Source organism: Equus caballus, chromosome X (genome assembly GCF_041296265.1).
Source record: "Equus caballus isolate H_3958 breed thoroughbred chromosome X, TB-T2T, whole genome shotgun sequence".
Lineage (NCBI taxonomy): Eukaryota > Metazoa > Chordata > Mammalia > Perissodactyla > Equidae > Equus > Equus caballus.
This window is the reverse complement of record NC_091715.1, coordinates 137,173,823-137,189,204: the sequence shown is the minus strand read 5'-3', so window position 1 is coordinate 137,189,204 and position 15,382 is coordinate 137,173,823. Positions and strand designations below refer to the sequence as shown.

The 15,382-nt window shown below is 38.2% G+C and overlaps 2 non-coding genes across 2 annotated transcripts; both read left to right on the top strand.

Moving 5' to 3' along the window:
• The first annotated feature begins 8,238 nt into the window (after positions 1-8,238).
• On the top strand, positions 8,239-8,359 carry MIR9142 (microRNA mir-9142). Its single transcript, NR_128177.1, has one exon. It is a non-coding gene; the product is annotated as a microRNA mir-9142 (primary transcript).
• Positions 8,360-14,299: 5,940 nt separating this feature from the next.
• On the top strand, positions 14,300-14,444 carry MIR8908H (microRNA mir-8908h). Its single transcript, NR_128198.1, has one exon. It is a non-coding gene; the product is annotated as a microRNA mir-8908h (primary transcript).
• Positions 14,445-15,382: the final 938 nt, after the last annotated feature.

Below are 15,382 nucleotides of genomic sequence, written 5' to 3'. Positions count from 1 at the left end.
GAATGAAATGTCTTTAGTGATTTTTTTCTAATAATCGATGTAGTGTGATTTCAGTAAGTAGTAAACCTGAGCAGAAACTTTTTATATTTCTTAGAAGTGTTTTAACTGATATGAACTTTATGGTATATTAGTATTCAAAAGCTTTACATGTTTGAATGAGAATGTAGTACTCTGGTATGAAAAGAACTATAATGTATGTGGGGGTGCCCACGATTTTACTAGAATGGGATCCTGTATGTGCATTCTGTTATCTGATTGATTAATCCGTGAACATAAGACTATGGATATCGATCCACATTGTAAATCATATATCGTATTTGTATTTTAAAATTCAACTCTTTAATCCATGTGGGATATGTTTGGTTTTGTAATATCACACGACTATGTAAATTTTAAAAATATTTGTTGAATCACATACAGGTTCTCAATTCCATTCAAATCCCATCTGTATGAGTTGTTAAGCCATTCCTGAAATTTAGTAATCACTGTAACCTTTGATGGTCCTATTTAGGAAAAGGGGAAGCAAATTACATGCCTTACTCATTTTATCTGTCTAATTCTTGAACAGTCACAACTATTTATATTCGGTAGTTATTATTAACATCATTTTTTTAAGTTCCCTTTAGTAAGCGACCTTGAGTTTTGATTATAGGATGCAAATTTAGGAATTTGTGGAACATAAACATCTTTAAAAAGTTCTGTTCATTCATCCTCTGGTATGAGAACATGATCAGTTACACAACCCAGCCATTTTCAACTCAAGAAAATTATGCTGCTTCCTTCATGAAAGTCTGCACATTATGTGATAGGTTTATTCTTAGCAGATGTATATTTTCCTTCTGTTTTGAATGAAATCTTATTTCCAAGATCTTTATGGACTTTATGGTCCTTTTGGTGGTACGTGGTACCCAAGAAAGTTACTAACTTCATTTTACAAGGATTCATTTGTATGCTGAGAACCAGTTCCTACCAAGTTCAGAAGGATTTTGCTTTCACCTCATCCATGTTTGCCCTGGCTTACTTTCCTTGTTTTTTTTTTTTTGAGGAAGATTAGCCCTGAGTCAACATCCACCGCCAATCCTTCTCATTTTGCTGAGGAAGACTGGCCCTGAGCTAACATCTGTGCCCGTCTTCGTCTACTTTATATGTGGGAGGCCTGCGACAGCATGGCTTGACAAGCAGTGCGTAGGTCTACACCCGGGATCTAAACCAGCGAACCCCAGGCTGCTGAAGCAGAGCTCTCAAACCTAACCACTGCACCACCAGATCAGCTCTCTGGCTTTCTTTTTTATGGAAAAAATTTTGAGAGAGATTAAATTTGATAAGTAGAATTCCTGCATAATTTATTTCTCCACAAGTGTCAAATGGAAGTATCAGCCTGGAGTCCCAAGTACATTGTTTGCTGATACTTAAATTATTACTAGTACTATTGTTAGTGCTTCTGTTACTATCACTGCTGCTACTGCTTCTGTTACTACTAATACTATGACTACTTCTGTATTCTTTGGTAGCATTAACAGCAGGTTCCATTATCACCTTTTATCAGGTAAGAAATTCACGATTTGTAGAGGATTATAGCTCTGCTAATGTCTCAAAAATGAGTCGACAAAATTGTTTTATTAATTTGTTAGGATCTAGTAATTTTTACATGACTGTTTTACATGAGTAAGGAAACAATTGATAATGAGATGTGTAATAATCTCCCATGAAAAATTACTTCCCCACCACATCTCACTTTTAACCAGTAATATACTTGGTGGATATCTTTCAATAATATTTTCCATGTTAAATCGTAATGCCAGTGGTGTAGGGGTTGGTTTATATTTCATATAAAACTGTAGAACATTCATGGCCTATAATTATGTTTTTGTTTACTTTCCAAAAAATTCCATGGATACCCACACCAAAAGAAATACATTTTTATTTATATTCAAACTTGAAATTGCAAAGAATGCATTGGCATGTGGATTAATGGGTACAATTGACAACCTTGCTAAATTGTTTCATTGAATTCTTCACAGTTCTAGCCAAAACCACCGTGTTTTAATAGTATTACAGATTGTGTGTGTGTGTGTGTGTTGTGTGCTATTGCCAATGTTCCTTATGACTTACCTCTTTTGAGTTTGTTCTAGGTATTGGTTTAGGCCCACATGTGAGTCTCAAATCAAAATTATTCAGGTAGAAAAAAGATGATTGCAGTAACCAGAGCAACATTGCTGCTTGTTGATACCATGGGGCCTTGGCAACCCACTTAGACCCCAGAAAATGGAGAAACCCATAGAACCTAAACATCGGCAGTGGAATAGTGGGATTTTACCTTCAGTAATAATAGCAGCATTTCCAAGGTTAAGATCTTGTGTGTTTATAACTAGTCTCTAAATTGGGACTGGCTGTCACGTTAAGACTGAGTCTTGATAGCTGCAGCAAGGAACATTGTGACATACTACTCAGTGATTTACCTTTGTCATATTTTAGGTTACTGAAGTGTTTTATACAGGTTGCCCCATTCAAACCTGACAGCAAACCTGTGATATAAAATGAATAATGGTTTTAGTATGACGCGAGTGTTACCTCAAGCAAATTAAATGATCTCCAAATATATATTAAGCACTCTACTTGGCTGGTGAGTAAGCATTGAGCAAATGTTAATTATATTTATTATTGTATTTGTTAATAAAATTGAGCAATTATCATAATTCATTTACAGAAGGAAATTATTGGTGACTGGAAAGATTGTACAAGGTGCCACAGGAAAGAAATGGTATAAATTTACTTTTTTACAAAATGAATTTGTCTTAATTTTTCATATTAATGTATTGCTTCACCATGATTAGGGAACCTGGGCAAACATACTCAATATTGAAATAAACGAATTCTCTACTTCTTTCTTCACTACTGGTAACTTCCTGTCCTTAAGAAAAGTACTTTTCTTAGCCAAACAAAATTATGGTGTATCCAATAAAAGGAACTAAATAATTTTGTATGTCTGCACGTATGAAAATTTGTTCCTCCTAATAATTTACATTTTATTTTTCTTTTGAATGTATTCTTATTTTCCTTATTGTTGTTTTTTGCTTACTGCTGGAAAAAAAAGACAATAATTGATTTTTGTGTCTTTCCGTATTGCCTCATTTGCTTAGCTGTCAACCACCTTTCTATTTTTTAGACAATTCCAGAAGGGTAACAACCTTCCTCTGTACAATGAATTGCAGTACTCAATAAATCCATGTCCCACTTCGTCAGAGTCGCTTAGTCACCAAGGATCACATCTGTTCTTAGAACTGACCTCTCATGTCATGAGTTTGGATGAACTGTCAGTTCCTTCCGGTTTGTTCAATCATCAGCTTCATTTAACATGTTATATCTGTTAGCAGTTTTTTCTGGGAATCTCTCTTTGACTTTTGTAAGCCATGATTTCCTTGCTGCGATTACTCTAACCATTAATAACACCGTTTAGGATCTCATGTGGGAGATTTCCGCACATTTCTCTTCTCTGTAGAACTGTTTATTAGTATCTTCCATTTATATTTGGAGGTAAACGTTAGAAGAGCTTATTCAAAATTATTTTTAAAGAATATGAAGACTGTTAATTATGGACAGGCAATGAATGAATTTGAGAGAAATGAACAACATAGGATTTGCTCATAACTAATGTGGTTAAATCCCAAGTTACAGGATCCCTTCAGTTTTGCCTGTATGTGTATTTTAGGAACATTATCCTGTTAACTTCATAGATGTCTACAAATATTTGTATATTTTTAGAGAATTTCACCTTATCTTTCTTTTCTGTTGAATTCTTATTTCCTACTTTTTTCTAAGTGATTGTTACTGATTGTTTGGGGGGTGGTTCTCATTTTTTAAACTTGTCTTTTTTTTCCTTCTAGCTTTAACTATCTACAGGTTGTAATATTCTACATGTTTCTGGGTGGAGAATAATACCCTATATATTTAGAATTGTTTTTAGTAAATGTAGACCCATTCTACATCATATCAGTGATTTGCAAAATCCATTAAATTCTGAAATGTCCACATTCCCATAATGGGTTGGTAGAGCTTTGCTGCCAGCCTGTTCAAGGTTTTCCAATGCTCCAACTGAAGAACCTATACATAGAGACCTTTTGCTTTAAAGAATAGTAATTTAATGGTGACAGTGAATTATCATTAATAGAACTGGAAAAGAAAATATAGTTTTTCTTTTTGATAGTTAAGTAGATTGTGAATAGGAAATTAGCATGTCATAATTTGTTTTTGGTATGACATGTTGCATAGTTAAGATTACTTTGTTTTCTCTGTTGCTTTGCAGGTTCCAGAAATATCTACCCATGTTTCTTCATCCATCCTCACAACCAACCCATGTCAGTGAGGTAGTAAAAGGTTCAGTGACACAAATTGGATGTGGGGATCAAATGAGATAATCTACCTAAAAGCTTCATGGACATTGCATGCCAGGTAAGTCACAGTTATGAAATAGAACTCCTCCTCCTCCTGTTTTTAATAGTGTTTGTAGTAGTAGTAGTATAAAATGGATTAGTACTACTACTTTGGTAAAAATAAGAGCATGTTTAATAATCACTTGTTATTGGGTCAAGGATCCGGGAACATGTAGAGGCAAAATGACTTCCTCCTTAGTGTTCTCATTTTCTCAAATTAATCTGGATGGGTTCCGCAAGGTTAATGCTGCATGTGGTTCTTAACTCACTGTTGTCCAGGCAGCAAACCATCGATTATCAGCAACTGAACAACTTAGCTTCTAGTTGATACAGTGGGCCTTGTCAGCCACCTGGACCCCAGACCAATCAGAGATATGAGGCACTGAACATGGGTGATAGAAGAGTGAGTGTTAATCTCCACTAGTAAGAAGTTTTCAAAGACTAACACATTGTGTGTTGTTATGTACTTTCGGAAGAGAACATCACTGTCACTAACGCATTTGAGTTGAGGGTACAAATGGATGTGGCAATAATATAAACACTTATGTGTCTCTGTCACATTTTAGCTCACAAATATATATATATGTGTGTTTTTTTTTGAGGAAGATTAGCCCTGAGATAACGTCTGCCACCAATACTCCTGTTTTTGTTGAGGAAGATTGGCCTTGAGCTAACATCTGTGCCCATCTTCCTCTACTTTATATGTAGGATGCTTGCCACAGCGTGGTTTGATAAGCGGTGCATAAGTCTGCACCCGGGACCTGAACCCACAACCCCTAGGCTGCCGAAGTGGAGCATGCAAACTTAACCGCTATGCCACCAGGCTGGCCCCTCATAAATATATTTTAAACATATCACTTCATTCAAACAGAAAACAACCCTGTGTTGAAAAATGCTTAATTTTACATGAGAATGGCCTATGAGGATTTAATCAATCTACAAATCTGTATTAAGGCCCCAGCCTCATAAATCTTGCTCGTTCCCTGATATAGGTACATAATAAGTTAGATAATCTAGCTTTTCTGTTCTTTAGGAAAACCATGCTGCCTTTGCATAGATGTGTGGAAAGGATATGATGAGGATATGTGTAGCAGTTGTCTGTTTTTTTCTATTTTTATAGTCTTCTTATTTTCATCATAAATACTAGCTAGTTTTTGAGTCTGGACAAGATACATACTGATTTTTGTATATTACCTTTTGCCCCACCACCTTGCCTTTTCATTACTTTTCAGATGATGCTATTTAGATGAGCAAACTTAACAGGGTTCCTGAAGTGGACTTTAAAAAATCATCTTATCATGTAATCCCGCCAGTAAATGCTATCAGTTGTGATATTAAAAGGCAAAGCAGCACCTTCCTTTTTGAGCCGTGCCGTTCTTAGCATCCTCAATTCTTGCCTTGCAAGAGTTCATTTTATTCTGAGACTGAGCTCTAAAATCATGATTTTGGAGGACTTTGTATACTTTCAATAGGTTTGTCATAGGGTCTCCCTGAAGCACTACTACCTATAGAACTTTGGGTATGAGTACATAAAGGCGACTTTTAGCTCATATTCAGAATTTCTGAATGAATTTAATTCTTGACAGTTAAGTATGTAGGTTGCAAATAGGAATTCTGTCTCTCATATTTAAATGGTATTTAGAATTTGTTATTGTGATACAATGATTACTTTGCGTTTCTGTGGCTTTTGAGGTTCTGCATTTATATTCTACACATTTCTTAATTAATCCTCATGACAAATCAAAGCTTCAAAATTATTAACTGTTCCTCTGGTACAGATTTGTTGTGGGCGTCAACTGTGGAAAAACATATGAAAGTCTAAAGTTCATATCTGCCAAGTATGTAATCGTTTTGCAAATTTTTGTTTTTATAACTATTACTGTTATAAAAAGGCTATCAGTCATGTTAACCCTATTACTTTTATTAGTAATAAGAGTATCATCAGTTATCACTCATAGAGTGTAGTGGGTGGTTTGTTCTTTATATACATATTGGAATTTATTCTGATTACTATTCAATTTACATACTTTCTGGAACACTCTGGTGATCCATGCTGATAGAGATCATTTATTTACAATGCAAACACATATGGGGGGAAGTTAATAGTTGCAAATGACAAACTGTCTTGATTTTGTCCATCTAAGATTTCAAGTTATAAAAGTTTTATCACCTTATTTCATTACCTTGAACTCAGTATTATTGTTGCATAGAAATGGTGAGTGCGGACATCTTTGCCCCATTCCTCATCTCAGGAGTCAAGCATTAAATTTTTCACAGTTAAGTCTTATATTAACTGCAGACTTTTGTAGATGCTCTTCAACAGATTGAGGATATACTCTGCTTTGCCTAATTCGCTGATACTGTTTTTCAGATAATGATGAAATATTTAGTCAAATATTTGTCTGCATCTGTTGAGATGATCATTTTTTCCATTTCAGTCTGTTAATGTGGGAAATCACTAGGCTTTGCCAGGGTCCCTCCCACCCCTTCCAGCACTAGAGTCTTGATTCTCTTTCTGAGCAGTTGGCTTGGTCAAGGGATGAGCTGTCTTCATTTGTTTCTCTCTCACACAGATTGCTGCTGTGAGTTGGCCAATATATAGTGTCTGAAAATTTTTTTTTCTCCTATATATTTCTTACAGTTTTTGACAGCAGATAAATTTGGTCCCTGTTCCTCTATCTAATCTGGAAACAGTAATCTCAAGTTACCAAATGTTAGGAGACTGGAAATGCTGAGATATGTAAAGGCTAAAATATTCTGTAATGTCTCATTGCAAGTGAATGTTTAAAATAAAATACATTGCTGTATTGATTATTAGTAAAATTAGTAGTTATTCAATTGTAAAATAAGGCAGTGATCTATAATGAGGTATTTAATAGTCTCTCACTACATATTAACTGTTATCTTCCTAGTTTCATTTTAAATATATACACATCCAGCATATTATGTGATGTGCCTGGAACCATGTAGATCTTTGTTCAGGTTCTAGTAATTTTGGTTATGTACCTTTTTTTCGATTATTGGAATTCTTTCTGCCCATTATTGTACTACTTGTATATTTTTCAGAATATTTCATGGATATCCATGCTGAGATGTGTGTGTGTGTGTGTACGTGTCCATACGTATCCATATACCCATACACAGGAAATGTGTTGGAGGCTTCCTGGTTGCAAACAATAAACTCTCCAGATTTTATACTTCTCATTTGTGTCTTAAACAGTATCACACACTATTACTTTTATTATAGAATGATCACATATTTTAATGCATTATATTGCCAGTGCTTCCTATTTGTCACTTTTGTTGAGGATAAACTAGATCGGTATCTCTGGGTTGGCACTGCATGCACTTATTAATGCAAGGTGTCAAGTAGCAAAACATTGGTATGCGGTAACTGCAGCCACTTTGTTTCCAGTTGATGGAGTTGGGTCTTGGCAGTCACCCACACACAGTAAAATTGAAGAGCGCCAATCTCTAAACATGGATGGCATCGTCATCTGTAAGTGGCAAGGGGACACTTCTCTTCTGAGAAGAGTGCTGTCCTACCATGAATTTGGAAGGATTTTCCTGTTAGCCCCTGGGTTGTCCTTTCATATATCTAAAACAGCAGAATCTTGGGAGCATTTGGTTTAAATAAATATAATTGAATAGTGGTGGTGAATTATAACTAATAGAATTATTAAAAATCTCATATCTGGTAGATAGAGTATAATTAGGAAATGAAGATGCTGTAAATAATTTTTTTCAGATGTGCCATATTACGTTATGATAATATAATACCTTTGCTTCTCTGTTGCTTTTCAGGATCCAAAGTATCTTCATTTGTCTTCTTGCTGATCCTCAGGACAAATCTATGTTGATGAATTAGTAAGGGATTCAGTAACACGGATTTGTCATGAGGGTAAATGAGAAAATCTACATAGAAGCCCCCAGTAAAATATATGCTATATAAATAAGGAGCAGAGTATCGTGTCGTATTTAAATGATACTTGGTAAGTATGGGATTTTTTGTTTTGATACAGGGGCCCCTAAGGCCACGCTCAGGCATGCTGCTTCACTAAAAAGATTCACAAAGGCTCAGAGGTGGTTATACTCATGGTTATGGTTTATCACTATGAAAAGATACAGATTAAAATTGGTAAAGGGGAAAGAGACATTGCTTAATTCCAGGAGAAACCAGGCATAAGCTTCCAGTTGCCCCTTCCAGTGGAGTCACAAGGAATGTGCTTAATTCTCCCAGGGATAACGTGTGAAGTGTTGCCAACCAAAGACGGTTACCGAAGCCTGGGTATCCAGGATTTTTATTGGGAGTCAGTCACCTAGACTTGCAGCACTTGTATGACTGACCTCAGCTATTCAGACTCCCAGAGCGAAAACAGGTGTTTCCCGTAAATCACAGTGTTAGCATAAACTATCTGGTCATACTGGTGCAGTGTTTCCAAAGACATGGCAGAGGCATTCTTATCAGACAGAACATTCCAAGGGCTCAGAGCTAAACTTCTAGGCATCTGCCAAGGGCCAGTACAGAAAATGGACCTTACTTGGGAATGTGCAGGGCTTGAGCAACTCAGGCCTGCTGAGTTAACCCTTTCTTGCACAGATTCTGATAGTTTCTGCATTACTTTAATTTTCATTTCCTAAATATACTTCCTACATATTTCTTCAATTAATTCTCATGACAAATAATGAACTGTAGAATTGTGATTTTTTGGTATATATTTATTGTGGTTAAGTATGGAAATCCACATGAAAGTCCAAACTGCCTTATCTGCTAGGTACATAATCATTCTGCAAAGTTTCCTTTTCATTGTTGGCATCACTACTCCTTTTCTGCTACATGCCTTAATATCTCTACCAGTACTTTTACTAGTAATAGGAAGAGCATGTTCAGTTATCACTCTCAGAGTGTGGTGGTGTTTGTTTTTCATATGCATGTTGGAATATATTCTGCCTAATTTTATTCAGTGTTTATTTACTAGAACATACTATGGATATCTATTCCAAGATAGATGATTTCTCTAGAATTCAAGCCTCAAAGCAACTGCGACATGTGTAAGGGGTAAGTTAATAGTATGCTAGTGATAAAATTGATTTTGTCCATCCAACATTCAAAATACACGCAGAATGAATGAATGATGACAAATCAGTACAGCTATAGGTGACATTGTTTTTGGTGTAATCTAGTATAAATTTATATATTGTATATACATACACATGCATATATCAGAACAAAATAAGGCATATCAAAGTTTTATATTCTATTATTAGTAATATTAATTGTAACTGATTTCACAAGTCTGACTCGCCCAAGCTCTGTACTCTATTACATGGAAAAACGAATAAGGCCTGTGGCTCTATCCTCCAGGTGCTTACGATCCAGTGAGGGAAGCAGTCCAAGACATCGATACTCGCGCTGATAGAAGCTAGAATGTGTTCAGGGCTACAGTAGACCTACAGACAGAGCCTGGTTGGAGAACAAGAGGTGGATCCCGACTCTGTGCATCTGTGAAAGTCTCTTGGAGGAGGTAAGGTTTTAACTTGGACTTGGTGAATGAATAGGACCTCCTTGAAAGGAAGCCACAGAGTGTGTTCTGCTTCCCTGAAGGCGTGCCTTGCTCTCTAGATTGGGCTAAAAGAACCTCTGAATTTGAGGTACATGGACACATCGCTGTAGGAGTGAGCACTGTGCTGGGGGCTGAGGCAGGGTTGGTTTAGAAAGATTGGAAGTGAGATTGTCAGGTTTCTGTGGAGGTTTTCTCACTCACTTCTCCTTTGGATTGAATGGGAGCTGGGGATTAGCAGAGGAATGCTTTCAGGGATAAATACCACACAGGTGGGTGGCATTTCACTTGCCAGCTGGTTATTCGAGTCTGAGCCTAACAGATAGGGTGCTGGAGGGCAAGTGACTCCTCAAGAGTTTACATACATGTCTTTCTGTTGAAAGACATTGAATCTTAAGGTTTTTTTTTTTTAATAAGTAACAGAGTCAAATGATGATAGTGGAATGGAATAGTAAAAGTATGCTCCCCTGTGGGTATGGATCATGACAGCTTTGGAATTTCTGAAGATAAGTCTGTGAAAAGATTACATTCTAGGCCAAATAACTACAATTCTTAATACTCTAACTCTATGTAAATATAACTTTATAACTAACTACACTTATAACTAATTATATCTGAAACTATACTCATAATAATAAACCATAACTGCTCACAAGTACATCTAGCCAAAACTACAAGCAATCATAATTACAAACAACCATAACCAGTAATCACAACTAGTTAGCAGTCACAACACTAACCAGTCAGCCACTACCAGGCACTGACTTGTTAGTAGTTGCGACTAGTTACCACAGCTAGCTAGGTGGTCATAGCTTTAGTAAGCAAAGATAGTTATCAAGTATAACTAAAGTATGACTAACCATAAACACAACTATTACCTATAATTATTATTACTAACTAAATTACCACAACTAATGAACTAAAGATAGTTAACAATAATTATATCTGTAGCTCTAAAATAAGTAATTGTAACTAACAATAACTATAGCTACTGTAAACTGTATTTGAAGCATAAAAACTGTGACACGAGTTTGTCATGAGGGTAAATGAGAAAATCTACATAGAAGCCCCAAGTCAATTACCTGTCATGTAAGTAACCATTTTGGAAATAATAAACTCTTGTTGCTCTTACACTTTGATTTCTGCTTATTTCTCTTTTTCACATAACTTATGTTATAAAGCAATTAAATACTTAATAGTATCTCACCATAAGTCAACTGGTATCTTCAGAATTGTTTCCTGCATGGTAAACAGCCTATCCTCTTCTGCATGAGCTAAGTAAACAACCTAAGGACCCATGACAGATTTAAATAATGGGAGAACGGGGTCAAAAGAGGGATTATTTTCCAGATATTGCTCTCACGCTTTTACAGACTAGCAAAATCCCAGGGAATGGGCATATTTCTTCCTGCTCTGAACCAAGTATTATTTCTGCCTTGGTAAATCAAGGAAGTGAGTCTTTGCCCATATTTGTGTCAAGCTTTGTAGAGGGGTGTCGGGTGAAGTGAGATGCAAGTATTGATAATTTCAGGTAGAAGAGAGTTAGGATGCAATCATGACAAGGAGAAGTGATTCAAGGTCAGGTATTTCCTCACATACTCTTACAGCGTCCATCAAGTTCAGATGGGTTGAGGGAAAGTGAAAGTACAAGACGCCTCTGTCTCAGAATGTAAACAGAAACAAATAGTTTCAACAACTAGAACTCCAAAGGAGGGCACAGGAAATCCAGAGCTGAGAAGAAGAAAAGACAGCCATTGGATCTAAATTTATTTCCTTCCTAGAATACAGCAGAGATAAAAGTTTAGTTTCCCCTCAAAGGATTTGGGAGGAAATTAAATTTCTGCCTTCTCAATCTTTGATGCATCTCTACTCTCATTATAGAATTTCGGGTATCTTTTCACTTTTATTGTGCACCTGCCTTTAAGGATGTGTGGGGAAAAGAAAGATGTGGTGGATGTATTCAACTGTTTTTTTCTTCAACCTTAGGGAGAAGCAAACCATTTTCAAAGTCGCAATCCTGCCACGTGAAGACCTACCTGCATGTAAGAGAAGATAAAGATAATTCCCATTAGAAGAACAAGAACAAGCTTGTTCTCTCTGGGTCCTCTAATCGTCCAGGAAAGCTTAGAGCAGGTGAGGGAATCACCACTGAGGGAAGGATGAAAGCTGGAGGGAGAGGGGAGGCTTTACCTAGGGTTATGGAAAATCTTAAGTACAGTCCTCATGATGTGGAGGAAAAGAGAAGAAAACTACATTTGAGAGTGCAAGGGGGACTGTGCAGGTCCTCCACCTTGAAGCCATGCTGTGTGCAGTGCCCTGCCCAGGATGGTGCTCATCACTTAAACCATGTGTAATTAATGCTCATCTAGTTAGAGTTATGCTCAACAAGAATGATTGTGGTGGCCTTCAGACTGGTAATGAGGATGGAGATGCTTGTGTCCTTGAGCTGCCTGCTTTGCACTCATCTAAGCCATTGTAGCTACCTGATCTCAGGCATCTTCAAAATGATTTCAGTGGTCTATTACTACCAATGTGAACACCTATAGGTTAGAGTGGATGAACATACATCTTAATAAAAAAGGAGAAAACAAGAACAAGCTTGTTCTCTCCGGGTCCTCATAACCATCCAGGTAAGCAGAGGGCTGTGGGGGATCCAGTGGTGCTGATCACTTAGATTACTTTTAATTAGTGCCTATCTGGGTAGAGTAACGCTCTAGAACAACATTTCTGGAGTCCTCCAGACCAATGATGAGGATGGAGTATATGTCTACTTTTGCTGCCTGCCTTGAACTCAGGAGGACCCTAGCAGCCAGCTGGATCTCACACATCCTCAAGAAGATTTCAGTGGTCTGTTATTATGAATGTAAACATCTACAGGTTAGAAAAGATAAAGATTCTTCTTAACAGAAGAAGAGAAAACAAGAACAGGTTTGTTCTTTATGGGATCTCATAATCATCTAGGTAAACGTAGAGCAGGTGAGGGCATCCTGAGTGAAAGGGGGAATCAAGTTGGAGTGCAGTGGAGTGCAGTCCTAACAATGCCAACACCTATGAGTTAGAGTAGATGAAGATAGTTCCTAAAGGAAGAAGAGAAAATAGGAGCAAACATGTTCTCTCTGGGACCTCAAAATCATCCAAGGAGTAGGTGAAGTGATCCACACTAAGGGAGAGTTGCAATTGGAGGGCAGTGGGTCAGCATTGTGTATGGTTATGGAAAAATCTTGGGTCCAGTCATCATGATGTGGTAGAGAGACTCATGGAAGCTAAATTTGAGAAGGTGAGGGAGACTAGACAGTTCCTCCTCCATGAGCCATCCTGTGTGCAAGGCCCTGCCCAGAATGGTGCCGATTATGCAGACTATGTGTATTCAGTGACTTCTAAGTAGAGTGATGCTCAAGAAGAACAATGTTTTTGGTGTCCTTAGGACCAGTGATTGGAGTGGAGCTTCAGGTGTTGTTGAGCTTCCTGCCTTGACCTCAAGAGGGCCCTGGCATCCACCTGAATCTCAGGCACTCTCAAAAGGGTTACTGTTGTCCATTTCTAAGTATGTGAACACTTACAGGATAGAGAAGATGAAGATTCTTCCTAATAGGAAAGAGGAGTAAGCTTGTTGTCTCTGGGTCTTCATAATTATCCAGGTAAACATTGAGCAGGTGGGGTGATCCCGAGTGAGGAAGGGATGAAATCTGGAGGGTGGTGACTGGGCACTGTCTAGGGTTAGGAAAACGTCTTCTGTACGGTCATGATAATGTGGGGAGAGAGATGAAGGCTACGTTGGAGAGTACTTGGAGGAGTGGGCCAGTTCTCCCCCTTTAGCCATGCCGTGTGCTGTGTCCTACCCAGAAAGGTACTGATAACTTAGACTACATGTAGTCAGTGTCTTTCTGGGTAGAGTAATGCTCAGCAAGAACAACATTGGTGGTGGCCTGTAGCAGTGACAGGAGTGGAGCTGCAGGTGTCCTTGAGCTGGCCTGCATTGCATTCAGGAAGGCCTGATAGCCATCTGGATCTCAGGCATCCTCAAGATGATTTCAGTGGGCCATTCCTACCAATGTGATCTCCTACAGGTTAGAGAAGATGAAGACACTTCCTAAGAGAAGAAACGTAAAAAGGGATAAGCTTGTTCTCACTGCATCTTCAGAATCATCTCGTAAACATAGAGCAGGTGAGGGGATTTTCACTGAGGGAAGGTTGGAATTGGAGGGCAGTGGGTTTTCTTCTCTATGGTTATAGCAAAACTTGGGTACAGTCATCGTGACATGATCAGGACAGAGAATGAAGCTACTTTTGAGAATGTGAGGGCAACTGGGCAGATTCTCCACTTTGATCCATTCTGTGTGCAGTGCCCTATCCAGTAAGGTACTGATCACTTAGACTATATGGGATCAGTGCCTGTCTGGGTGGAGTAATGCTTGACAGGAACAACATTTGGGAGGGTCTTCAGACTGGTGCTGGGGATGAAATGCATGTTTCCTTGAGCTGCTAAACTTGAGCTCTAGACGTCCCTTGGAAGGAACTGGGTCTGATCTGGGTCACCCTTAAAATGATTTCCGTGGTCCATTCCTAACAATGCCAACAACTATGAATTAGAGTACATGAAGATATTTCCTAATAGAAAGAGAGAAAGGAGGAGCAAGCTGCTTCACCACATACAGCAGGTGAGGTGATCCCCATTAAGGGATGTTTGCAAATTGGAGGGCAGTTGGTCAGCATTGTCTAGAGTGACATAAAAATCTTGAGTACCACCACCATGAATTGTGAGGAGAGTCATGAAAGCTACATTAGAGAGTGCGAAGGCGACTGGACAGGTCCTGTGCCTTGAGCCATGCTATGTGTAGGGCCCTGTGAAGAATGCTGCTGATTAATTAGATTATGTTTACTTGGTGCCTTCTGGGTAGTGATGCTCAACAAGAAAAAGATTTGTGGTGGATTTAGGACCAGCAGTTGGAGTGAAGCTCAGGTGTTGTTGAGCTTCCTGTCGACTTCAGGAGGGCCCTGGAATCCACCTGGATCTCAGGCATCCTCAAGAAGATAGCTGTGGTCCGTTCCTAACATTGTGAACACGTACAGGCTACAGAAGATGAAGATTATTCCTAATAGAAGAATAGAAAACAGAGGAAGCATGTCAACTCGGGTCGTTAGAGTCATCCAGGTAAATCAAGAGCAGGGAAGCAGGTCCCCACTGAGGTAGAGAGTTAAGACGGATGGCAGAGGGTCAGTGTTTTCTAGGGTTATGGAAAAATCTTGTGTACAGTCATTATCACGTGGTGGGGAGAGAATGAAAGCTTCATCTGAGATTAGGAGAACGACTGGGCAGATCCTTCACCTTGAGCCATGCTGTGTGCAGTGCCCTACCCACAAGGTACTGATCTCGTAGACTATGTGTAATTA